At 42.6% G+C, this 26,333-nt stretch overlaps 1 protein-coding gene across 12 annotated transcripts in view; it reads left to right on the top strand.

Moving 5' to 3' along the window:
- The window catches only part of LRRTM4 (leucine rich repeat transmembrane neuronal 4), a 799,408-nt gene that overhangs the window by 706,444 nt on the left and 66,631 nt on the right, over positions 1-26,333 (top strand). For 2 of the 12 annotated variants that reach the window (XR_006577583.1, XR_006577584.1), the window contains one exon: positions 9,114-9,199. The exons of the other annotated variants lie outside the window; for them this stretch is intronic. The gene's annotated coding sequence lies outside the window, so the exon portion shown is untranslated. The remainder of the gene's footprint in view (positions 1-9,113; positions 9,200-26,333) is intronic. 12 annotated transcript variants of the gene reach the window in all.

Here is a 26,333-nt window from a genome sequence, read left to right as displayed (position 1 = left end):
TGGCAGGATGCCTTTCTCTAACTCTGCCCACATTTTTTGCCCCCTAGTGAAACAGACATCACTGGAACAGGGCAGCATTTGGGGGAGTGAGACAACAGTTGCTATATGTGGGGAGATTAAGATGACAATATGCAGACTGCCAAGTAGTTTGGGCTTGAGATGCTGTTAAGGGCGAGGAAATAATTATATTGTCCATAAAATCTACCATCGATGCCTGTACTACAGATTGTGCAGTCACTGCCTTTTGCCTTCTGTGATCAAAATGTTTTTTTATACTTCTGTTGTTGAGATGACTCAAACATTTTTTTAAAAAGCAATTTCCATCATCTCAGCCTTTTGGCTTAGTTCAGATCTGGTATCAGTTAAACATCTGATATGTTCCTTATCAGAAGGTTATACCTGCCCTTGGAAGGAGGTGATTTCAAGAGTGTAATGTCTCTTCCATCTCTGACAAATGGAATACTATCAATCAGTCTTTGACAAATCCCTCTTAGAGCCAGTGGGAGTGCAAAGACTGCCATTGACTTCTTCAGTCAGATTTGGATCAGGCCCTCAATGAAGAGAACACTTTTGAAGGTGAGGAGAGCAAAATTAACTGAACAGAAGGAGAGTACTATGTGGAAAGAGGGAGAAATAGGAAGAAAAGTAACATGAGTGAAAGCAAAAAGGAGAAAAGCTTGTTAGGAGAAAAGAATTTGATGTGAAAAAAAAAAGAGAGAGAGAAATTACTGATGGGGAATTAAAAAAACAACCCAACTAAGAAAGTTAGAATGACAAAATGAAGGTCATGTCTGAGAGGGCTGAAATATTATTTAAGAAAAATAGCAACAAGAGAGAAGAAAGGACACACATGGGGATGTACAGTAGAGGGAAAGAAAATGGAAGTGAAGGAAGGGGAAATAAGAGGGAAGTAAACCAAAGGAGTCATGGCAGCGTCCAGACACTATTGAAGTCAAAGGGTGTATTTCCATAAATTTAAGTGGGCTTTGGATCAGATTGGTGGGGGGCCTGAATTGATTCTCACATATGATTTATTTGACATTTTGATTTTTATATAATATTTGAAGCCAGAATGCTGAAGTAAACCCCAGTTTTTTCTGCTACGTGTCTGTATTTTACACATATAAGCACTGATTTTACTCATGTTGGAATCGCTCAGATGAAATCAAAGGAGTCATACAAGTGTGAATGAGAGGTGAATCAAGCCTTAGTATATAGCTTTATGGGTCACACTTTATATTAAGGGTGTGTTTATAGATAGTGTATAATGAATTAAGAAATGACTCATGTTTGCAATTGCTATAAATTGTTATAAAATCCAACAGATCAATAATCATGATGGTCTGATTTTTATATTAATGTTCTGCCTGTAAATGAGTTATACATGTTTAACCCTTTAGTAAGATATCTACTAATAATTTGTAAATCAGTTATAGATTGTGAGAGTCCAACCGGACCATCGATGGTTTAATCCATAGATGAGCTTATAAATGTTCAATACATTATTAACAGGTGTTTTAATAAATGATTGATTGTTAATTGGCTACTAGACTCTAACATTAGGAAAGGGATAGATAATAAGACAGCAAATATTACAATGCCACTGTATGAATCCATGGTACACCCATACTTTGAATATTGTGTGCAGTTCTGGTCTCATCTCAAAAAAGATACCTTGGAACTGGAAAAAGTACAAAGAAAAACAACAGAAATCATTAGGGTTTGGAACAGCTTCCAGATGAGTAGAGATTAAAAAGACTGGGAATGTTCAGCTTTGACAAAGAGATGACTAAGGTGGGATATGATAGAGGGCTATAGAATCATGAATGGTGTGGAGAAAGTGAATAAGGAAGTGGTGTTGTTTTACCCCTTCACATAACATAAGAGCTCTTGTTCACCTGGCAAAATTAACAGGTAGCAGGTTTAAAACAAATGTAAGTAAATACTACCTCATTCAATATGCTGTCAACCTGTGGAACTCTTTGCTGGGGGATGTTGTGAAGAATAACTGGGTTCAAAAAAGAACTAGATAAGCTCATGGAGGATAGGTCCATCAATGGCTATTAGCCAAGATGGTCAGGGATGCAATCCCATGTTCTGGGTGTCCCTAAACCTACAACTGCTAGAAGCTGGGACTGGATGACTGGTTGAACCACTATAAATTGTCCTGTTCTGTTAATTAGCTCTGAAGCATTTGGCATTGGCCACTGTCAGCAGACAGGATACTGACCTAGACGGATCATTGGTTTGACCCAGTATGGATGTTCTTATCTAAATCATGCATAGAATCACTTATTAACCCTTTTTAAATATACCCCTTGTTATTATTATTATTTGTATTATACATGTCAGTTCACCCTTTCACAATCCCCACTGAGCACCCCTTGCAGAGACGCTTTGGGGATATCTTTTAGCCCTTGCATCATGTAGCTGTCTTACCTCTCTTGTATTCTCTGCTAACCTGGCCTCAGAATTTGGGCCATTGTTCTCAGAACAGCTGCTGTTCATATCTGTTCATGGGGGGAGGGATAGCTCAGTGGTTTGAGCATTGGTCTGCTAAACCCAGGATTGTGAGTTTAATCCTTGAGGGGGCCATTTAGGGATCTGGGGCAAAAATTGGTCCTGCTAGTGAAGGCAAGGGGCTGGACTCAATGACCTTTCAAGATCCCTTCCAGTTCTAGGAGATTGGTATATCTCCAATTATTATTATTATTATTATTATTATCTTTGGAAAACAGCCATGTTTGTTCAGATTGAGCAACACCCTATACCCAGCAAGGGATTTAGCTGGATCCAAAGCACATATGGTGCCTGATTCTCCATGCATTGTGATAAATTCAGTTCACGGAGTATGACATTATGTGTGCTGTTGTATAATAAGAGGAGTCTGTGTGTTTGTTAAGTATCACTTCTAAAATGCAATCATCCCAAAGTGCTTTACTAAGTCAAATTACTTATTGATGGACTTTTGTAAAATAATTTCCATGTACAGTACTATCCATGTAACTTTCATCAGTGTAACTGCTTTAGCATATCTGTTAAATCCTTACAAGTGTGGTATCTCCTTTGCTGCTTTCAGCTTGCTTGGCGTTTTGGGGCAGTAAGTTCACTAGGATTTAATTTCTTTGAGTTGTTGCTGAACAAGTTTCCCCTGGGCACTTATTTCCGACCTGTTCTCCAGGCCATGGTCTATCTTGAGTAGACATTTCTAATTGTACCACATTGAATCATGATTTAGTAATGATTTGGCTAAGAATATAAAGCATTGGCAAAGGTGAGAATTTTGTCACGAGAGGCTTTGTTCCAACAGATTTTCCTTACTTCTGCTCTTCAGGTGTCCCCATTAACATTAGTTCTCTTCGAATCAGGTTCTTTAAGCCACTCTACAAATTCCTTCTTTAGATGGAACAAGGTAGATCAACTTATGTATTGAGGCAACATAAATTCCATCAGTTGGTTATCTTACCTCTCTAGTCGATCATATTTCTGCTGCACAAATCTCCGCAGTGACTAGCTGAGTTAATGTGTTAGCCGCTTCAGTTCACTATATGTTATCCTGGGTATTTTCATGGCAGAAAATCATGGCTGGAATTTTCAGGGAGTTAGATGCCTACCTCCCACTGAAAATCAAATGCCCCTTAATTTCTCTTTCTGTGATTACCTCACAGACCTTGATTTCCCATATTGATGAGAATGAGGCTTTGTCTACACTGGGGATTTGTCTCAGTTCATGCAATCTATAGCCAGCTATTGATATAGCGGCACCAATTCAGTGGAGCTAATGTCTGACTGATGTTGGGATAAGCACCGCCAGTGCAAATCATGCCTTTCCACTCCTGCATTTCAAGTCAGATCTTTAGCTGCTGTAAATCAGCATAGCTCCATTGGCTTCAGTGGCGCTGCAGGGATATACATCTTGAGGATCTGGCGATTGGGGGTTTATACTTACAGCTCACCAACAACTGGGGGAATTGGGACAAATTCCCAAAGGGGGGGATAAGGCATAAGGCAACTATAGAGTAATTGCGTTCTATGACATACTGCAGGAGTTGATCTTTGGCACTGAAAGTCAAGTTTACCCTGTCAGCATGGACTGTATTGAATGACCTGGTGGATTGTTTTTTTTTTCTTTTCTTTTCTGAGTGATGTTACAGGTATCTCATTAAAACTAGTAAAACTTGTGTTGCAGTGTTTTTCATCTTCAAAGCTGATGTTACTACATTTTCATTATTCAACCCATCAGGCAGTAACATTTTCATAAAGGAATAAGATTCCTGCCAGGGTGGTAAGCATTGCTGAGTAAACTGGATTTTCATCCAACCATGACTGTTTGGATTATAACATTTAGAATCTGTTGCTTCAATAACTTTTCTTAAACAAAGATCATAGCACAACTTGAGCCTTTAAAACCACAGGAAGCATTTTTAAAGGGCTTCAAGTTTCATGTACAGATTAAGGGAAATCCATGTGGGAGAGGTTAATAGAGTAATGCTTTTATTAGTGATGATGGTGGCATAGGAAAACAATCCTTTGTGTGTCTTAGCGCCGTCCTGTTAACCCAAAGCTCTAATACGTGATTGCTTCTCAGTGCCACTAACAGGTGAACCTTAAGGGATTCAGATTTCTGATCAGATAAGTGTCCAGACTTTTGAGCTCAAACCACAATCTCAAAGCTGAACAATTTCACCCTGGGATTATTAAAAATCTGCTTCTTCACAGCAACTACCTTTTCTACTGGGTTGTCTTGCCTAAAATCACTCTAGGTGATATTAGCGAGTCCTTGTCTCTCTCTGTTCCTCCCTTCCCAACCTGTAAAATGGGCCCTTCATCGTTGAAAGTGGGGGTATTGGTGCTTGTTCTCCCACCCTTTGTCTTGTTTATTTGTATCATGGGATCTTCAGGGCAGGGATTGTCTCTTATTGTGTGCACAGTGTCTGGCATGACATTGCTGCGGCCTCTAAGCTGTTCCATGATCTAAATAATTACACCTCTACCCTGATATAACACGACCCAGTATAACACAAATTCAGATATAACGCGGTAAAGCAGCGCTCCGGGGGGGAGAGAGGCTGTGCACTCCGGCGGATCAAAGCAAGTTCGATATAACGCGGTTTCACCTATAATACGGTAAGATTTTTTGGCTCCCGAGGACAGTGTTATATCAGGGTAGAGGTGTATGTAGAAATTTCAATGCCATTGGAGAATGGTTCCCATCCTTGCTTGGTACTTATTCAGCCATAAATTCTTTATCCCAGTAGGTGTAGTTGCAGTTCTGGCCTGTCTTATTGCTCTGTTGTGCTGAATTAAGGAGTTAAAGGGTCACACAATGAGGTAGACAAGAATGCAAAGGCATTATGCCAGCTGCCTCTAACCTTGAACCACAGGTGAATCCCATAAATTTTAAATATTGGATTTAAGGTTTCCAAGACTCTTGATAGAAATACTACCAAATGAGAAATACCAGTAGGATTTACACCATACTTTGATTTAATTATTTCTTGGGAAGCACTATGTCCTGTCAAGGCATTTGTCCTTTGCTGTCAAATCAGCAAGCACCAATTTCCTTTTTCCAAACAGTCCCTGTAATGCAATGATAATAAATAAGAATGAAAAATTGTGCATATGATTGTTGTAATTTTCGGTGTCATGATAAAATAATAATCATTTTACCCATGCTGCCTAGCTGTATGTTCATCTACAGTCTCCCACACTTGGACTTTCTTATGCAGTTTCTTATAGCTCTAGAGTATTTGATTTGCCCTTAATGTATTCACAAGCACAAAAAAGAGAAGTCTTCATAAAGATCTCCATGTTGTTTGTTAGGCTGACTGAAAAAAGAGCGAAATGTTAAGAAGTTCTTCACTTGTCCACTGGCCAGGGAAAATTTATTTTGATATCCCGAAATAGGAGTGGGTTTAGGCATGTGCTTTAAATGATAATTTATTATTTGTATTGCTGTAGCAGCTAAGAGCTGCAGTCAGCAATTGGGACCCCATAATGCTACGCACCATACAGACATTTACTAAATGGATGGTGCCTCCCCCAAAGTGCTTGTTCTTGAAGGTTAAATCAGATGAAGTGTGAAAGCTGAACTCCTGACACCTTGTGGCCTTAAAATGTTACATGGCCTTTTTTGTGCAAGAGTAGAGCTATTAACTCTGGTGCCCTGGCTAATTCAAACCTAGGTAACTACCTCTCCCCCACTAATTTTTCATGCACTTTTAATTGGCTATGGCATTGTTTTAGATTCATAGAGTTTAAAGCTAGAAAGGACCGTTGGACCATTTAGTCAGACCGCTTTTATAACAGGGGCCAGAGAATTTCACCCAATTAGCTGTGGCAGTTTTTCACATTCAGTCCTAAATGTTTATGTAGTGGTCCTGTGCACTGTCATCAGCTGCTACGTTTCATTACAGAGGTAGCCATATTTTAGTGGAGGAGGAATGTATTCAATATACAATTTGTTATGCTTGTAAAGTGCATTAGGCTCCTTCAGGTTGAAGGGTGCCATATACATTTGGGCTGTGATTTTTCAAAGTTGCCTGGGGAATTAGAATGCTCAATTCCAATGAATTTTAAGTAGCTTTGAAAAAAATCTTTAAATGATTACTCCAGGGAGAATTCTGTGCCAAAAAATTTAAAATTCTGCACATAATATCTTCAAATTCTGCATATTTTATTTGTAAAAATAACACAATATAATCACACCAGTTTCAATTATTTTTGGTCATTTTATTTCAAAATACCTGTCAGCAAATATGTCTGTAATAATACAGACAACAACAAAAATTCAGAAAATGTTTCTTGACAAATAGATTCCTCACTAGGCATATTAATACAGAACTCTGACTGATAATTCATTTAAACAACAATACAGAACCATATTTCCTGCACCCCCCAGAAGCAGTGCAAAGGTTGGGGTGAGTCGGGGTAACGGAGGAGATGAGGGCAAGGGAAATAATTGCTGGGAAGGATCCTAGGTGTGAACTTGGGGGGTTGTTGCATATGGGTGGGAAAAGTATAGAATACATTTTATTTGGGGGCGGGGGAGAGGAGGGAGAGATTATTAGGGAGCTTCCCCCATGCAGACCCTGGCTGACCCCTAGCCTCTCCCATTCAGTCAAGCACACGTGTCTCTCCACCTCCACTCAAACACCCATTCCCCCATTGCAATGTAGCCTTCCACACCTCTCCTCATGTGTCTCTATGCCCCCACTCAGCCACTCCCCCGTCCCTCTGTGTGGCCCTGCACCCCCTCCCGCATCACCATGTGGTCCTGTGCCTCCACTCCTATTCAGCCCCTGCCCCAGCCTGTCCTCCCCCATTAGCCTTTATGAGCCCCTGTCTGACCCCCCAAGCACCCACGCTGTCCGTCTTCCATAGCCCCTATCGCCTGACCTGGCCCTATAGGTGCTGTGAAGAAGGCTCTTCAGGCTCTTTCTCTTCCCTACCTGACTAGGAACAGCAGATGTGTTCTATTGCCAGACTGCCCTCTGGTGGGAAAAAGGTGGAACTGCATCAACTTTTCAGCAGAAGTTTTTTTCTGCACAAAAAAATAAAAATATGTGTGGCTCAGTAATTATGCGCATGGTGCAGAATTCCCCCAGGAATAAATTATAGGGACCTAAGAACAGGAATTCAGAATTAGATAAATGATTCATGTAGTTCAGAATCTCCAATATCAGATGCTTCAGAAGAAGGGGCCAAAAAAAAGGCCCTATGATGGATAATTACGTAATAATCTGCCCCTGGGGAAAGTTTCTTTCACACCTACCATACTTAATTGTTGACCTGAGGCATGAGAGTTTATAGTCCTGATAACATTTTTAGCCTTTCTGATGTAACTGTGAATGTTTCTCAATAGCCTAAAAACATCTACTGATATTTTGGATCCTACTGCTTTATCCTTATTGTTTATTACAAAATACAAAAGTCAAAAATGTTTCATTACACCACAACATGTAAACAGCAGCTTCAGTTAGCACCAACTTTTATTGATTAATGAAAGTCTTTAAAACAAAGTAATAAATTTCCTGCAAGCTATAGCCACTGTAAGTACGGTAGATGTCTTGTTAATTATTATTATTCTCTTTGTAAGGGTTAATACAGCATGAGGACTTCAGGGGACTTCATTGACTGACATAGTGCCTAATGCACAGATTTCTCTTTGGAAGCCCAAAGCCTTTTTTTAGCAGCGATAATGATTCCTGTTCTAATTAATCAATTGTACAGTATGAATGTGTTGCCAGCCTTTAAAAATGTAGGTAGTGGCTTCCAGAGGCCTCGGCGTGGCCTCTAAGCATTGCAACATATTAATGCAATACATTTAATCAAAGAAAGAAGACGACTAACAAGAAGATATTTGGTACAGAATAATTTTGGGTTTTTTTTAGACCACTTCCCATTCTTCATATACTACCTACTCAACAGGGATGTTCAGAGGGTATATTTCATTAATTTCTGTTAGATGTTCGGGTACCAGAATGGAGGAGGGACTGTGTAAGTATTATACAGATATTTATTTATTTTTACCAGTATAACTGTTTCACTTTTTTTTTTTTACTGACATAGTTATACCAGTACAAAATCTGCATGTAGACTAATCATAAAGCTCCTTTACGCTGCTCTGGTGGGGGATGGAAATCTTTAAAGTGGGGACTGAATTCCATTTGGGGCCTTAGTGTAAATGAGAAACAGGAGCATTGGTTTTAATAAGGAAGGATTGCCTTTTATACAGAATTTTTCAACAATCCAATCAATGTCTATAGGAAGGATATAGGTGGAGATTTTCAAAGGAGCAAATGTGAGTTAATTGCCCAACTCCTATTGATTTTTCTGTGGGAGTTGGGTGCCTAATTGCCCTTCGTGTCTTTTGAAACTCTCCCCCCTAATTATCTATTTAATGCCATAGGGCTTTTCTATAAGAATTAGATTAGCAGCATTGTTTCAAGTGATGGAGCTTCCTCCTTCACTTCCAGTCTGTTAGTTCTCATTGGCAAAGATATTCTTTTCCTGCTATTCAACCTCAATTTTTTTTCTTAGTTTCTTCCCATTGGTCTTACTCATACCCACCATAAATAATTATTCTCCAACCTCTGCGTTTCCCCCTTCAGGTATTTACGGCAGATATGGCTCACCATAGTGCTCCCTTAGCCAAGGAGGTGCTAACATGAAGACATCTGCTGGTAGAAATATTCTAGTAGGTATCTGAGTACAACCTGCCTGCCTAATTATTACATGTCAAGTTTAATTGTACAACTGAAAATATCAAATCAGACTACCTTTTATGACATGTTGTGACTGAAACAGCCCACAGTCATTCACAATGGGACATGTTGCCCAGAAATTGAAATATTTGTTCTTATTTGACACAAATTGTAATTATTTCCCTGAAGAACCTGAACCAATCACACTTTTCTTTCTAATTATTATCGTGGTTTCCGCTGAAAATGGTTGGTATGGTGTTCATTATTCTGATCGGTTTTATAGCAATTGTCAGGTATTTCAGGCAACCAAGCAGAAGAAAATCCCATTGTGCAAATTGTAGCTTGTAACCTTAGAAATTTTCCAAACGTGGTCCAAATTCTCTGTTGATGTAAATGGGAGAAACTTGATTTAAGTTTATGGAGATGCCCTCGCTTACATCGAGAGAGAATTTAGCCCTCGCATATTTTAAATTGAGGCTGCACATTTCATTTATTAAATTTAAAGCTGCATATAAAGCCAGACTTCAGCTGGAGTAAAGCTGCGCGACTCCATTAACTTCCATGGAGAGAGCTGGATTTACATTAACTGACTATCTGGATGGATCGGTTATTGTAACCTTTTGATTTTTTTTTTAAAGGTCCAGTATTGCCAACCCCAGGTGTTCAAAAGCCATGAGTCAGGCCCCCCAAAATCATGAGATTTTTTAAAAATAATAAGCTTTGGGTTCTTTTTATTTGGTTTCTAGTTTTTGAACCCTTTAGGGTCAGGCTTTTCTCTGAAGGCAGGAGGGCTAGAAACTTACTCTTTTTTTTTTTTAATGAAAGCTGAGATTTTTCATGTAATTACATGGTTCCAGGAGCTGGAACATGAAAAACAGCACCAAATATGACATTTGGTGATAGAATGGTGAGAATTGGCAACACAGAACTTCATAAATTTTTTGGATGTAGCCACTCCCATGTGCGGTTGAATCCAGATGCTTTTACTCAGTTTTACCTGACTCTGACAAATTTCTCAAGGTGAAATTGGCCCTTTTCCAGACAGCTGGCACAAGGCCTGTGCATCTGAAGGCTTAAGAGAATCTTATGTGATGGATAGGTATTGTGCTGGACTTTTGCACGACAAATTTTGCCCTAAATCAAGTCTGGGATTTTGCTCAAATAAGGACTAAGTGTCTCAGGATTTGCCCCTTTGGTTTTAACAAGGATTTTCAGAAGTAAGAGCTTCCAGATTTGAGGCCTGATATTTAGTTGTGCTAAACACCTGCAGCTGCCAACAGGAACCATGGGTGATGGACACCTCTGAGAATCAGAAGAAAGGGCAGTTTGGGATTAAGTCACTGTCTTGGGACTCAGGAGACCATGGTTTAATTCCCAGCTCAGTCACACAGTTTTCCTGTGTGACCTTGGACAAGTCACATGGGCTTTCCATGACTTATGGTAGTTCCTATGTGTAATGCTACTTTCCAGAGGTGTAGCAAGGACTAATGCATCTGGTTTTCCCGGTGCACCCAGATATTATGGTAGTGCCTACGTATCTGGTACATAGCTACATAGATTGACCAATAGTGCATATATATGTGCAGATCACTAGATATGCACATAGCTATATAAACGCACAAAAGCAAACATACCGTTTTCTTTTATTCACACTACAGTCCTGACAGATGTGTTCTCAGGAAGGTTCTGCCATATTCCACAGCTGAACAGAGACTGTATGTTATTGAAACAAAAGAAGATTAATTAGGCTGTCATTGTGTGAAATTGGGTTTGTGGGTGGCAGGCACGCTCAGAAGCCTGCATGGAGGTTGGCCATTTTTTTAATTATAGGAAAAAGAAGAGGGGTGGAGTGGGGGGAAGAGAGAGAGAGAAACATTGGCACACAACTGCCAGCATACATGTGACAGGATGTTTACCCCAGTGGCAGTGCGCTATTCATTCAGGAGGAGTGATGCAGAAGTAGATTTTGCCTTGAGATAGCTGCCAGGATTCATGAAGAGGTTGTGTGTAGGGGAGTATAGGGGGGGTAGTAAATGTGGTTATTCAAATGACACACTCATCTCTGGGTTTGTTTATTTGTTTAAAAACTAGTATGTCCCGGATGCTGAACCATCCCAACATCATGTGTTCTGGTGTTTTTGTGGATACAGAAAGCTTGATCCATCCCACCGCAAGGAGAAGCCTGTGTTTGCATCTGCAAGTGGTACCGGTTGGCTTTGCAGCAAGGGGAACTGAGTTCCAAAAAATAGACACGCCTAGGGAAGGAGAGGTGGTATTTGCACTACTGCTCTCCTTTGGGGCAGAGAGCTTTAAGTTTCAGCCGAGGCTAGATTGGCACACACCATCAGCATCTGTCTGGGGGGAATGAGCTGAATTAGCATCTCTCTAAGGTGCCCTGGGCACGTGCTGACACCCTGGCCACCAATGCCTGCTTTTGGTTGGTTCCATGCCCCCAGTGGAGCATGGGTTGTGAGAGACACAGGTTTTGTCTACGACTAACACTTTTGTTGGTAAAACTTTTGTTGGTGAGGGGTGTGAAAAAACACCCCCTGACAGCCATAAGTTTCACCAAAAAAAAAAGTGCTGCTGTGGGCAGTGTTAGGTTGGCAGGAGAGGCTCTCCTGCTAACATTGCTCTTTGGGGGTGGTTTAATTATGCCAGCCAGAGAGCTCTCTCCTGTCGGCAAAGAGTGGCTACACAGGGAATCTTACAGCAGCCCAGCTGGTCCATGGTGTAGACATATCCTTATGGTGCCATATCCACTTTCTGTTGCTGAGAGCTCTCAGCCCTGAGCTGTGTTTAGAATTACAGCAGGGCTGAGTCTGGCTTAGAGAACGAGGAATTTTCAGTATCAAGTCATTAAAATTCAACAGCATTTATGAAGCAGATCAGAATGCAACTGATCTGTTAGAAACAATCTGCAATTGGAAAATATTTGTCTGTCCATGCTTTGAAAGATCTGGTTTGGATATATCTTTTCAAAGAAATGGGAATTGAACACTGGGTTCAAATTCTTTTAATGTAGTTTTGTCGAACCATGTGCAACTCAAAAAAAAAAAAAAAAAGCACCTGTTATATCCTTTTCTTCTACTGTTAGCTATATTCAAACTTTGCTACAATATTCTGCTTCCCTGCATTCTGCCTGTGGTTTCAACTGGATATGATAATCTTAATGCGAATAGCTGCTACATTTTACACCAGAGGTGGCTGCATTCTGATTGTGGGTGATCTGCATATAGGGGATATAGGGGACTATATTGCCCCCTTCTGTGTGGGGGGAGGGGAGGGAGAAAATACTACAAAAAACCCCACAGTGAACACAGCACATGCTATGCTTGTCGTGGGGAAGGATTAGTGGAAGCAGGCTACCTTGCAACTGCAAAGAGCTTGAGGTTCTTGGAACCAGCCCTGCAAATATTGTGGAGTGCTGCTCCTCCTTGTGCTGTCCTGGGTTACCCCTCTTATTAACAGCAGAGCCAACCATTGCCCTCCATTATGGTAGCTGTGCATTGTCCTTACCAAAGAGGTGTAAAAGCAACAGACCAGTAGTCAGTGCTTCAAGGAGAAGCCTTAGCTTCAGCAGGGTATTCCATCCCCGGGCCGAAGCGAGTGCACAGCTCCTTGATCTGTTGCCGCTGTAGACATTCCAGGGTTGTGGAGAGGGTCACCTCTTCCACACCACCATTACTTTTTCCTTCGTAGTAGACACCTTCAGGCCATTCAGCGTCATCTCCTTCCTGGGCTGTAAACTGACAAACTTGTAATTCTCTGGAATAAAAGGGCTTTAGAGAGTTAACATGGTACACTTTAGGCTTTAAGGAGGAATTTGGAAATGCTATGAGGTAGTTAACAGCTCCCAGGCGCTCCTGGACCGTGAATGGTCCTTCCCATGACGCTTCCATCTTATGGGCTTGTTGTGCTTTCAAGACCATAACCTGGTCTCCTACTTTGAAGGAACGCTCTCTGGTATGTCTATCATACCAGACCTTTTGCTCTGCTTGAGCATCCTTTAGGTTTTCTTTAGCAAGGGCCAAAGAGTGTTGGAGGGTGCTTTGTAGGTTGCTTACAAAGTCCAGAATGTTAGTTCCTGGAGAAGGCGTAAACCCCTCCCATTGCTGCTTCACCAACTGTAATGGCCCCTTAACCTCGTGGCCATACACCAGCTCGAATGGTGAGAACCCTAAACTGGGATGTGGTACAGCCCTGTAGGCAAACAGCAACTGCTGCAACACTAGATCCCAATTATTGGAGTGTTCATTTACGAATTTACGTATCATGGCCCCCAAAGTTCCATTAAACCTCTCCACCAGGCCATTGGTTTGGTGATGGTACGGGGTGGCAACCAAGTGATTCACCCCATGAGCTTCCCACAGGTCTTTCATGGCCCCTGACAGGAAATTTGTTCCCGAATCTGTAAGAATGTCGGAGGGCCAACCTACCCTGGCAAAAATGTCAGTTAAGGCCTGGCACACAGTTTTAGCCCTGGTGTTGCCTAGAGCTACTGCTTCCGGCCATCTGGTAGCAAAGTCCACGAAAGTCAGTATGTACTGTTTTCCTCTGGGGGTCTTCTTTGGGAAAGGACCCATAATATCCACAGCTACTCGCTGAAATGGGACCTCAATTATGGGGAGTGGCTGGAGAGGGGTCTTGACCTGGTCTTGGGGCTTTCCTACCTTTTGGCATACTTTACAAGACCGGACATAATTGGCAACGGCCTTGCCCATCCCCTCCCAGTGGAAGGACTTCCCCAACCTGTCCTTGGTTCTGTTCACCCCAGAATGACCACTGGGATGATCATGGGCCAAGCTTAAGAGCTTTTCCCGGTTCTTAGTTGGAACTACCAACCGTTTTTGAGGATGCCAGCCTTCCTGGTGTCTACCAGAAAGAATCTCCTTATATAAAAGTCCTTGTTCTACAACGAACCGGGATCAGTTAGAAGAGCTGAGAGGCGGTGGGTTGCTCCGTGCCACCGCCCAAGCTTTCTTAAGGCTGTCATCGGCTTCCTGCTTAGTCTGGAACTGTTCCCTTGAGGCTGGAGACACCAGTTCCTCCTTAGACTGTGGACTTGGGCTTGGTCCCTCCGGAAGCGATGTAGGTGATGAGGTTGTTTCCGTTGACTGTGAACTGCTCTCCGCTGGTGCACTAGGAGATATTTCAGGCTCTGGCTGAGCCTCTTGGGTAGAGTTGTCTGCTGCTTCTGCCAGTTCAGGCCCGCTGGCGCCCTCTGGCGATGGGGTTGGAGACGGGGTTGCAAGCGCTGGCGTCAGTGCTGGCAATGGTTCTGCTGCTGGTTGCTCTTCCAGTTCCGGTTCTGGGACTGGATGTACTATGGCTGTTGTAGTTGTTGGCATGAGATCCGGTTCCACCACCTCTGTCTGGGTCTCTGGTAACACAGACGGGGTCCTGGTGGACGGCTCAGGAACAGGGATGGGAGTGGAAGCTTGTTTGGCCTGGCTGTGGGTGACCACTCCCCCCCTCTTGGCCAGCTCCACATGGTTGGCCAAGTCTTCCCCCAGTAGCATGGGGATGGAATAACTGTCATAGACAGCAAATGTCCACTTTCCTGACCAGCCCTTGTACTGGACAGGCAATTCAGCTGTAGGTAAGGTTACAGATTTTGACATGAATGGAGAAATTGTGATTTTGACCTCTGGGTTGATGAATTTTGGGTCCACTAAGGACTGGTGGATAACTGACACATGTGCCCCAGTGTCTCTCCATGCGGTAATCTTCTTCTCGCCCACTCTCAAGGTTTCCCTGCGCTTCGGGGGTATTTGAGAGATATCTGGGCCTGGGGATCCTTGGTGTGATGATGGTGTAATGGACTGTACTCGATTGGGGTTCTTGGGGCAGTTGGCCTTTATATGTCCCAGTTCATTACATTTAAAACATTGTCCAGCTGACGGGTCACTAGGCCGAGGTGGGTTGCTGGAGACTGGTGAGGTGGGACTGGAGGTAGTCTGAGGCTTTCCTTGGGTTGTAGCTGGGGTCTTGGGTGGCCCCCGGTGGTAGGATTTATTGTCAGTTTGCCCGTTGTTATATTCGCTCCCCTGGATGGTAGCTTTTTTCTTTTCTGCTATTTCCACCCATCTGGCTCCAATCTCCCCTGCCTCGGTAATAGTTTTGGGTTCTCTATCTAGGATGTACCATTCTATTTGCTCAGGTACACCATCTAAGAACTGTTCCATTCTCATCAGGAGTGACAGCTCTTCAAAATTTTGAACCTTAGTTCCTGATATCCATGCATTCCAGTTTTTGTCAATGTAGTAGGCATGTCTGGGGAATGACCTATCTGGTTTCCATTTTAGGGCTCTGAACCGCCGACGGGCATGTTCAGGTGTTAGCCCCATCCTGATTCTGGCCTTTGTTTGAAACAGGTTATAATTGTTCATGTTTTCCTTAGGCATTTCAGCTGCCACTTCTGCTAAGGGTCCACTGAGCCGTGGCCTCAGCTCTATCATGTACTGGTCTTCAGGGATGCTGTACCCATGGCAGGTTCTTTCAAAATTTTCCAAGAAGGCCTCAGTGTCATCACCTGCCCTGTAGGTGGAAAATATCTTGGGGTGGGGAACAGTGCCTGGAGAAGGGTTGTTGGGGTTGGCAGGAACATTCTGCTTAGCCTTCTCTAATTCCAGGTCTTTGTCTTTTATCTCTATTTTTCTCCTGTGTTCGGCCTCTTGCTTCTCCATCTCTCTTTTGTGGTCAGCCTCTTGCTTCTCCATCTCTCTCTTGTGGTCAGCCTCTGCCCTGGCCGTTTCTGCCTTAAGTAGCTCCATCTGCCTTTGATGTTCTTTCTCCTTTTCTTGTGCTTGCAGCCTGGCCAGTTGGAGTTTGTCAACTGTTTCACTGGTACTCATGTTTCTGTGCTTTCTGGTGCTGGCCACACCCCTCTGCAGTCAGGGAATTGACTATGTTGCTTGGTTCAGTTGCTTGGATTACAAGTTCCTAACCTTTCTATTCACGACTGAATAAAAAGAAACAAAACTTTTCATTTGCAAAAGGTGTTTTGCTGATTGTTTGCTGGCTCACAAGAAACTAGAAAATCTGGTTTTGTAACTTGTTTCTAGCAATCTGCTAATGCCCTCTCAGTGGGGGTCCTTCCTAACAAGCCTTGTTAGAAAAACTTTTGTCTGTTTGCCTTCAGGGTCTCTCTCCTTCACTGCTTCCCCAGCATCTCAAAGGAGGAAAAAAAATCTGGCTTTTGGTTCCTAAAAAAAAAAATCTCCCCCTCCCAGCCTGCTTTCCTGCTGTAGGAGAAACAGCTCTCAATAGCTCTCTGCTTTGGTTCTTAAAAAAAATCCCAACCACTGCCTACCATGTCATAGGTTTATTCCCCACTTTGAACTTTAGCGTTCACAAGATGGGGACCTGCATGGACTCCTCTAAACTAAAATCCTAGTTTAGATCTGGTAAAGCTGCCACCAACCAAAAATAGTGTTTTGGTACACTTTCCATTCCTCCCAAACCTTCCCTGGGAACACAGATCCAAGCTCCTTGAATCTTAACACAAAGGGAAATAATCCATTCCCCCCTCCCCTCTCCAAGTCCTTAGGAGAGATACCTGGATTCAAATTCCTTGAATCAAACAAAGAGGGATTCACTTTTCCCTCTCCCCTTCCCCTGAAAATCCAAACAAGGGAAGAAATCAATCAAGTTCTAAAAATAAAAGATTTTATTAAAAGAAAGAAAGAAAGTACATTATCTCTGTAATACCAGGATGGAAAAATTTACAGGGTCTAACTTATAAAAACTGGAGAGACTTCCCCTCCCTCCTCCTCAGAATAATCAAAGTAACAGCAACAGAAATAAAGATATTTCTCCAGCAAACACACAATTGCAAATGCAGAAATTAAATTATAAGACTAATTCACCTTTCTAATACTCACTATACTGAATAGAAGAAAATACTTCAGGAAACTTTGGAGAACTTGAAGAATATGTCTGGCCTCCCTTAAATCCAAGAGAGAACGAACTCAAAACAAAGAACACAGACAAAGGCTTCCCTCCATAGAGATTTGAAATTATCTTGTCCCTTGATTGGTCCTCTGGTCAGGTGTTCATCAGGTTACTGAGCTTGTTAACCCTTTACAGGTAAAAGAGACTTTAACCCTTAACTATCTGTTTATGACACCCCTCTTATTAACAGCAGAGCCAACCATTGCCCTCCATTATGGTAACTGTGCATTGTCCTTACCAAAGAGGTGTAAAAGCAACAGACCAGTAGTCAGTGCTTCAAGGAGAAGCCTTAGCTTCAGCAGGGTATTCCGTCCCCATGAAACACATGGAGATGTTGCTGAGGGGATGCTGCTGACTTGGGGGAAGAAGGGAATCAAGGTATGTACATTGCACTTTCCTTCTGTGTGCTAGCCACAGTTGCCAGGGGTTGATTTGATTACAGTCTTTTAGTAGCTACACAGGAAACATAAATTTGATAATAGAGAGCTCTGCAATCTGGAAGACAAAGGTCTAACAAGGTCCAATGGCTAGAAATCTAATCTAGAAAAATTCAGACTAGAAATATGGTGCAATTTTTTCTCAGTGAGAGTAATTAACCATTGGAACAACTTACCAAGGGTTGTGGTGGGTCCTCCATGACGGGAAATTTTAATATCAAGATTGGATTTTTTTTTCTTCTTAAAGATCTTCTCTAGTTCAAACAGAAAAAAAAATCAGGAAAGTCTTATGGCCTGTGTTATACTAGAGGTCAGACTAGATGATTGCAGGTTATAGAGCCAAAAGGGGCCACTGTAACATGTTTGGACTCTGTAAATTTGATCCTGTTGGTGCCATGCAGTGCAGGGGATCGTAGGGCTTAGTTCTGCTTTTCCATCGTGGCATACCCAAGTCGGTGTGATTGCACTAGCATCCCCAAGAACAGGCTGTGTCCCATGGGTGCTGACCACCTGCAGCTCCTGCTGAATCCCCCTTGTCTGCCACTCAGGATCACTCTGTGAACCCAATCCTATAAAAAGCTTGAGAACCTTTTGAGAATTGCTAAGCTCCCTCAACTATTCTTGTAGTCAGCATGAGCAGAGGGCACTGTCTCTGCAAAGGATCAGCCCTCAAGTTGTATATCAGTTTAAGGGCCTGATCCTACACAATTATAGTCAATGGAGTTGGCTTGAGCTTGCTTCCAGAGTGCTTTGGGATCATTGGAGATGTAAGGTGCTATACATGTGCTATCAGTTACTATTCACCAGGGCAACATTCCATTGTAATAAAGCAAATCATTGGCTCTGAGTTAGTGCAATTAAATGTTTAACCTCTGTCACAAGGTGTTTTGAAGATGAAAGCACAAAATATATAAATATATATTTTGTAACTTTTTATTGAACATGACAGAACAAATGAACGGTACCTGTCGAAGGTCGCTGATCTTGGCTCTGTGGTTTGCTTATCCAGCAGAAACTCTCCTGACCTGGAGTATACTCTTTTCCAAAGATATGCAACCTCCATCTGTTTATATTACAAGATCCATGATACACAGCCAACTTTTTTTTTTACTTGATCATTTTTTAGACTTCCAAACCTTTCATGTTTTCTCCCATGGGTGCATGACCCTGCTGCGTCTGTAGATTCTATCTGAGAGACTGGTGCAGACATTTGACTTTTGTGTTAAATGCTCATGCAAATCAATTGAAGAGACTAGACATAGTCCTTGAAAGAAACAAATAAGAAAGCAAAAAAAAAAAAGAAGTGTGGTTGGATATTTTACTTGTAATTCAGAACATGTTGATGAATAAGCCTATGGAACTCATTGCCAGTAGATATTATTAAGGCCAAGAACAAAGCAGGATTCAGGAAGGGGTAGGATTAGACATTGAAATGGAGAACAAGAATATCCAGATGTATGACTTAAATTGTGAAATCTCTGGGGCAAGTATCCTCTTTTTGTTCTGTGTTTGTACAGCACCTAGCACAACGGGGTCCTGATCCATGACATGGGCTTCCAGGCACTATGGCAGTGGTTCTCAACCTAATTACCATTGTGGGAGGCATATGTGGCCCACAATGTGTTATGTGGGCCGCATCCAATACTATCTCTGTGGCCCTGAGGATGTCACATGGGCCACAGCTCCATGCTGATTGGGCTGCAGGTTGAGAAACACTGCACTGTGGTAGTACAAATATGACTGACAATGATTATTATAGTAAATATACAAATAAGAGTGTTGAAAGGGATATAGACCCTCATACTTCACAGCTTAAGCCAATGTCTAACTAGTGGACGTCAGGAGGAGACATTCCCTGAAGGTTGACTATCCCGTAGGTTTCTTGCTCCATCTGCTGAAGCATTAGGTGCTGGCCACAGTTGGAGATAGGATACTGGACTAGATGGACTCGAGGTCTGATCCAGTCTGGCGATTGCTATGTTCCTATGAAGGTTTGTGACAGAGGGAGAAAATGGTTAGGCTTGTAAAGCGTATATCTCTTAGCTGTCCAGTTGTTCTGGTGGTTTTGTTTAATGTCTGTCAATGGGATTCATCAGGGACTTTAGAGGAATGAAACTGAGGCTGTGGATCTCCTAGTCTGTATGTTGACCTCTGCTAATCTGGTTGAGCCTGGATTGACATTCCCCCACACGTTCTCTGAATGCAGTGCCTTCTCTTAAACTTTCTCCTTTAACTATGATAGTGTTGGTGAGGGTGTTGATGTTCCCTTGGGGTGTGGCATGTGTAGTCATGAATGAGGCCTTATCTTCAGTGCTAAAAAGGTGCATTTTTTACCTCGAGGTAGCTAATCATGTGAGCTATCCTGTGAAAACCTAGTAAACAGAAGGCATTTTACTTTTGCCACACGGTAATCTAAGTGAGGTCAGCCCCAGGCAAAAGGATAGGGCTGACCTCACAGCAAAACTAAAGTGTCTAGTCTTCACTAAATTTGTTATCCATGTTAGTTACTCTGAGGTTAAAAATGTACCTTTTTAGCAGAAAAGACAAGGCCTGAGTTTGATGGCAGGCATCTGGGAGAAAAGAAACCATCTGAAATTTGGCTTAGAAAAGTAAGAGCTGTGATTGGTGGAGAAAGTTGTGGGAAGAGCCAGGGCAAATTGAAAAGTTGGCTTTTCTTCCAGCTCACTCATATGTGGCCAAATACTTCTCTCAGTTGCAGCAGAGTAAATAGGTAGCAATGCCAGTGAAGTCAGCAGACTCAAGGTTTACAGTGGAATATCCAAGAGCCAAATTTGTCCTAGTGTGAAAAGTCTGGCTGTGATGCTGAAACAGATTAATAGAAGAAGGTGGGGAGTGGGAGGGATGGAGTTTTTCTCCTAGTATTAGAGGGGGAAGTGTTATGGCCTGGAATGCTGGTCTAGATTCATTTGTTGTTTTGGAGGGTTGTATTTCATGACAGGTGGATGGGTGGGTTTGAGTACTGGCCTATGCTTTCTTTTTAAGATTAGCATATGCTCCCCTACTCTCTCTGCAGCCTCTACTGAAGCACTGGATCTTACAGTTTGCTCTGTCTAACCAGGAGCTGGGATTGCTTGCCTATCCTCTAACCTCCTAAAATGGTCAGAATCTGCTTTCCTCCATAGAGGCTACATGCTAGTAAATGCATCTCCTCATTACTTACTTAGAAGCAGTGTATTCTTTGTTATCCCACTGAAGATCCTCTCATGAATACTGCAGGCGACATTCATAAATAGACCCTTAATTATTTAAAACCATTTTCCCCATTAACTAACTTAAGGATGTTGCCTTTCATCTACCCACATTGAATTTATTGCAATGAATTATAAATTTCATTTCAATTAAGTTTTGTACGTACACATCTCGAGATCTTGTATCCATCTGTTTGCCATCTGTTGACTAGTTTGCTGTTTCTGCAGAGCACATCTTTCTTTTACATTTAGATGGTCAGATATGCACTGCTGGTTTATCATTCATCTCATCTTCACGACAAAACACAACTGCATCCGTCTTCATAGGCTCCTTAGTTTTCTGAGACAACTAAAATAATCATTAATGGGTTATTTTGATTGGCCTTGTTTTCCAAGTGCACTTAATTTGAGTGGAAATTTCTGTATTTCTTGACAGAGAAGCAGATTTTAGAAACGATCTAGAGACTCAACCTTAGATTGAGAGTTTAGTCCCAGTCTGTAAACTCTTTGGGGCTGGGATCATGTTTTTGTCCTGTTGTAGAGTACCTAGCACAATGGAGCCTTGGTCCATGCTTAGGACTTGTAGACATTGCCACAATACAAATAATAATAAATGTATTTATATATTTGTACTGCAGTAGCACCTATGCGCCACAATCATGTACCAGGACCCCGGTGTGCTAGGTACTGTACAAACTCAGAACAAAAAGACGGCCTTGGCTCCAAATTGGTTACAGTCTAAATACAAACAAAAAACGATAAGTAGATACAGACAGACAGGGGAGCACAAGGTTAGTTAACCCTAGTTAGTGAACTGCAAAAATAATTGGGAGTATACATAACTGTGCTGTCTCAGGAGCATATCTGGGAGAGAATTATTAATAAGTCAAAATTCTGTCCCCAGCTCCTCCCTTTTTTAGGGGGAAATAGTCTGCTACTGGCATAGACCAAGAGCAGATTACATTATCCACTACATGGGCTCAACTGTGCTGGACGGAGCATTGGGATGGGCAGAGCCAAGGCTCCTCCAATTAAATAACCCTCTCCTCCCACTTGCATGGGAGGTGAAAGCGTGAGCCCTATCAGCATTGCTCTTCTTTCTCAACTCCTGCACAGTTACTGATGTGGGTAGCCCACACGGAGGAGTTAAGGAGACAATTTACACAGAATGAGCCGTAACGTTGCCATCAGATAGAAGTAAATCCCTTGCAGGATCTTTTGCTGGTCAGTAATATTCAGTACTGCTCTAGTGGTTCAAAGGGGCTGAGAAGTTGGTGTAACCCACCAGCTGGGGATTCTCTGACACAGAGGTGTTCCTAGGTGATGTAGCAATAGCACCTTGCCACTACCAGTTTTTGACCCGTGCTTAATAGTCCTGCTCTGAGACTTTCCATTGACTTTAGTGTCAGCTGGAGCTGGCTCTGTTGGGTGCAGCCAAGGATGGAAATGGAAGCCTTGGCCATGTTGGTAGTGAACAAAAGTTGAGCCCATTCGGTGGCTGTTTGGTGGCCACATGTGAAGTGGGTTGTTGGTCTCACCTGTTCATTAGGAACTGGGCTGTGCATGCAAACCCCACTGTGTAACTAACACTACAATAAGTCATCGTAAGCAAAGTATTGAGGTTTCAGCTTCTAATGCAGTGCAGGTAATATCTGTCGAGGAGTAGGATAAAGTTGAGGATCAGTGTAATGGGCCATTGGTAGCATTGCCAACTTTCTAATTGCACAAAACCAAATACCCTAGCCACACCCCTTCCCTGCGTCCACACCCCCTTTCTCTGCCCTGCCCCCATGGACCCACCCCCGCTCACTCTTCCGCACCCTCACTCACTTTCACTGGGCTGGGGCAGTGGACTGGGGTGCAGACGGGGATGAGGGCTCTAACTGGGTGTGTGGGCTCTGGGTCAGGCCAGAAATGAGGGTTTCAGGGTGTGGAATGGGGCTCTAGGCTGGTGAAGGGCTGTGTGTGAGGGCTCTGGCTGGGGCTGCAGGCTCTGGTGTGGGGCCAGGGATGAGGGGTTTGAGATGCAGGAGAAGGCTCTGAGTTTGGAGGGGTTCAGGGTTCGGGGTTGAGGCATGGACTTACCTCACGCAGCTCTCAGTCAGCAGCGCAGTGGAGCTAAGGCAGGTTCCCTGCCTGTCCTGGCTCCGTGCTGCATTGCGCCCTGGAAGTGGCCAGCAGGTCCAGCTCCTGGGGCGGGGCAGGAGGCACCACGAGCTTCTCTTGCCCACGGTACCACCCCTGCAGCTCCCATTGTCCATGGTTCCCAGCCAATGGGAGTGCGGAGCTGGTGCTCGGGGCAGGAGCAGTGCGCTGAGCCGCCTAGCCTCCCCGTCTAGGAGCCGGACCTGCTGGCTGCTTCTGGGGCACTGCACGGAGCCAGGACAGGTAGGGACTAGCCTGCCTTAGCCCCACACCACTGTTGACTGGACTTTTAATCGCCCGGTTGGCAGTGCTGACTGGAGCTGCCAGGGTTCCTTTTCAGCCGGGCGTTCCAGTCGAAAATGAGATACTTGGCAACCCTAGTCATCGCTTACTCCAAAATTGGATACAAGCAAAAGCTATGAAAAAATTCCATCAGATTGCAAGGCTGGCTTTCCTGGAATGTCACTCTATTTTACAACCACTTACAGCAGCAGAACTGACTTGTGCAACTATCACATTTTTCAGGGTTTACCGTACATATACTTTCCAAGGTGGCTGCAAGTTCTGTATAGTTCTGGTAACAAACAAACAAACAAACTGCTATGGCACATCAAGATCCTAGTTGTGAGTGATGGAAAAGGCCTAGTGAAATGAGTCCATTCCCTTGCAAAGGGAGAGTCTAATTCCCTAACAGAGGGACTTCTCTACTATTAAAATGATTCCTCTTGATTCCCACTATAATTCTCTGAAATTGAAGCAATTTTCAAGCTTATCTCAATTCCTCTTGGAATAACCTGTTTGCAAATGTTCCTTAAAAATAATAATAATACTGACTAATATGTGAATAGTGAAGCAGGAAAGATGAAGGCCCTGATTTTCCATTAAATACGTTGGTGTAGCTCCACTAACTAGAGGAAAGTTAGTCCTGAATTACAGCAGTAGAAGGTTTCAGAGTAGCAGCCGTGTTAGTCTGTATCCGCAAAAAGAACAGGAGTACTTGTGGCACCTTAAAGACTAACAAATTTATTTTATCATGAGGAAGGGATCCTAGCAATGCAGGAACATCACCATTTCACTAAGGGCTATTCTCTAACATTTCTAGAGTCTATTCAGGGATAGAATTGAACAGAGGAACTTCTATGCCAATCTTCCGGTGTTTCTCACCTTCCAGCTACTGTAATAAATATGAGATAAAAATCTTATGGCCTTTGATGTGCATAGCAAAAGTTTTTTGGAAGAAATGGGAAATTCTATAGAACAGTTCCATACTTGACTGACCTCTTTGAGAGGTTATGTTTCATCTAAACTTAGTGAAGTTCTCAGTGACCATCTCAATACTAGAAAGATATAGATTAACTGAAGGGAGATATGATAACTGTGTGAACACAAAATAAGAAATGGAATGATTTAGGATAGTCCACGTATAATTATGGGGATAGGAGTGTGTCCTGGACTGTGATTGGGGCTGCTAGGTGCTACAGCAGTACAAATAATAATGGGATGAATTTGTTATTTGTATTATTTTTATGCCTAAGAGACCCAACTGAGCTAAATTGTTGTGTATATACACATAGGAAAAATGTACAGTCTTAAGTAGACCAGACAGACAAAGGGTGGGAAACAGACACACTGATTTCCTCAGTGTCACACACAAAGAACTGAATTCAGACTTCCTGAGTCCTACTCCAATGCTTGAAACTGCATCTCTCAGGGGCCACATGTTAATGGTGAGACCTGCTAGCCTTTGGATTAGTCTCCCCATAGTGTTGCTGAAAGCCCCGTTGCATTGTGATATATTAAAATTTGACTGGGCCATTTAAAACTTTGGCAGCTGGAGATAATCCTGTCCTGGCAGAGGAATAAATTAGATGATCTAAAATGTCTTTTCCATTTTACACACAAAATACTTAGTTTACAGTTAGGAAATGCCCATGAGCAACCTTATCAACACAATTACTAAAAATCAAGCGGGTCACTAGTGAAGGCAGCCGTGAAATCCAGTCCAACCTCATTTCACATGCTTCCCATCTAAATATCTGCTGACTCCTTGTGTCCACGCTTTTGTTTCCACCATGCAGATACCCACAATGCACCAGTGGGAGCACTAGTGTAGGCAGGATTCCAGGCATGCTGCTTTGTGTTTTGAGTGACTTTCATGACAGAGTGCTCCGAACAATGGCACTCCCCCCAGCGCTACACTAGCACGCTCCCCATTGCTGTCACCTGTCAGAGCAACGGCCTATAAGTGCTCTTGATATACAGAACAATTTGCTCATAACGCTTTCTCTTCAGCATTACAGCAAATGCATGAGAAAAGCATACTCAAATACCAGATACACCGTCAGTGTTTCAAACTCTGGATCCACATGCATGATCCAGATTTACACCGGCATAACTGAGAGAAGAATCTTGCCCAAGGCATTTAGCATGAATGTCACTGGAACAGAATTTACTTGTTGAGTTGAATATAATTTTTGCCAGGCACAACAACTTCTGATAGAGATGGGATGCTATGGGCAGGATTTAGTGCATCTTCTCTTTGTATTCACCTCACTCAATAAAGCAGAACATTTATTTAGTATTCAAAGGCGGTTAACTGTCTTTCTAGTGCATTGTTTCAGCAATCGTGAACGGCAGTACATGTATATATCTATTTGTAAGTGTATGACTTTCAAGAAGAGAAAAGATAATGAGAAACCCTATTTACTGGAATATTGACAGAGAAATGAATTTCTCTGTGAAGTTGAAGGCCTTTTCTTAGAAGTATATTTGATTATTATTTTTCTTATGGAAGATTTCCACTGTGATTATTAAGACTCCACTGCTCATCTTAGGAGAATCAATTTGCAAGAATTATACGTTCCATGTTCCCTTTTTTAGCGTTATAATGGCATGGGGCCAATCTCTATATGTCTCTTAATAGCCATGGATATAACTGCCACTTCAGGGAAAATATTGTTCTCATGTGGAAGATTTGAGGTTCTGAAGGGGAAATCTGTTTTATTGGAAAGGATGGGAGGGGGTGGGCAGTTAAAATATACCAAATGGGATAATCTTTCTTGCTAGGCAGGGGGAGTAGGGAGCTTTTCTGTTTACTAGCACAATGCGTTTTTTTTTTTGTTTTATTTTTTGCTGTACTGCTGCCTTTGCAGTCTTGCAGACCTGACTGAATGGCAGTCTTGCTCCAGTATCTGTCGTCTTATATTCTTGTAACTTTCTTTAGCATCATCAGTGATGTGAGCTGAGGTATAGTGCCCTGTTACTGTCTAGCCTTTGCCAGATGTTTTCATCCCTTAAAAGATCTGCCCCTTTGAAAATGTTTTCTTTGTTTGGCTCATCCTAATTAACTCCAGACCCAATTCAGCTCCCATAATTTTATG

The sequence above is a fragment of the Mauremys mutica genome, chromosome 2 (genome assembly GCF_020497125.1).
Source record: "Mauremys mutica isolate MM-2020 ecotype Southern chromosome 2, ASM2049712v1, whole genome shotgun sequence".
Taxonomy (NCBI): domain Eukaryota; kingdom Metazoa; phylum Chordata; order Testudines; family Geoemydidae; genus Mauremys; species Mauremys mutica.
The sequence above is the reverse complement of the archived record's forward strand: the minus strand, read 5'-3'. Positions and strand labels throughout refer to the sequence as shown.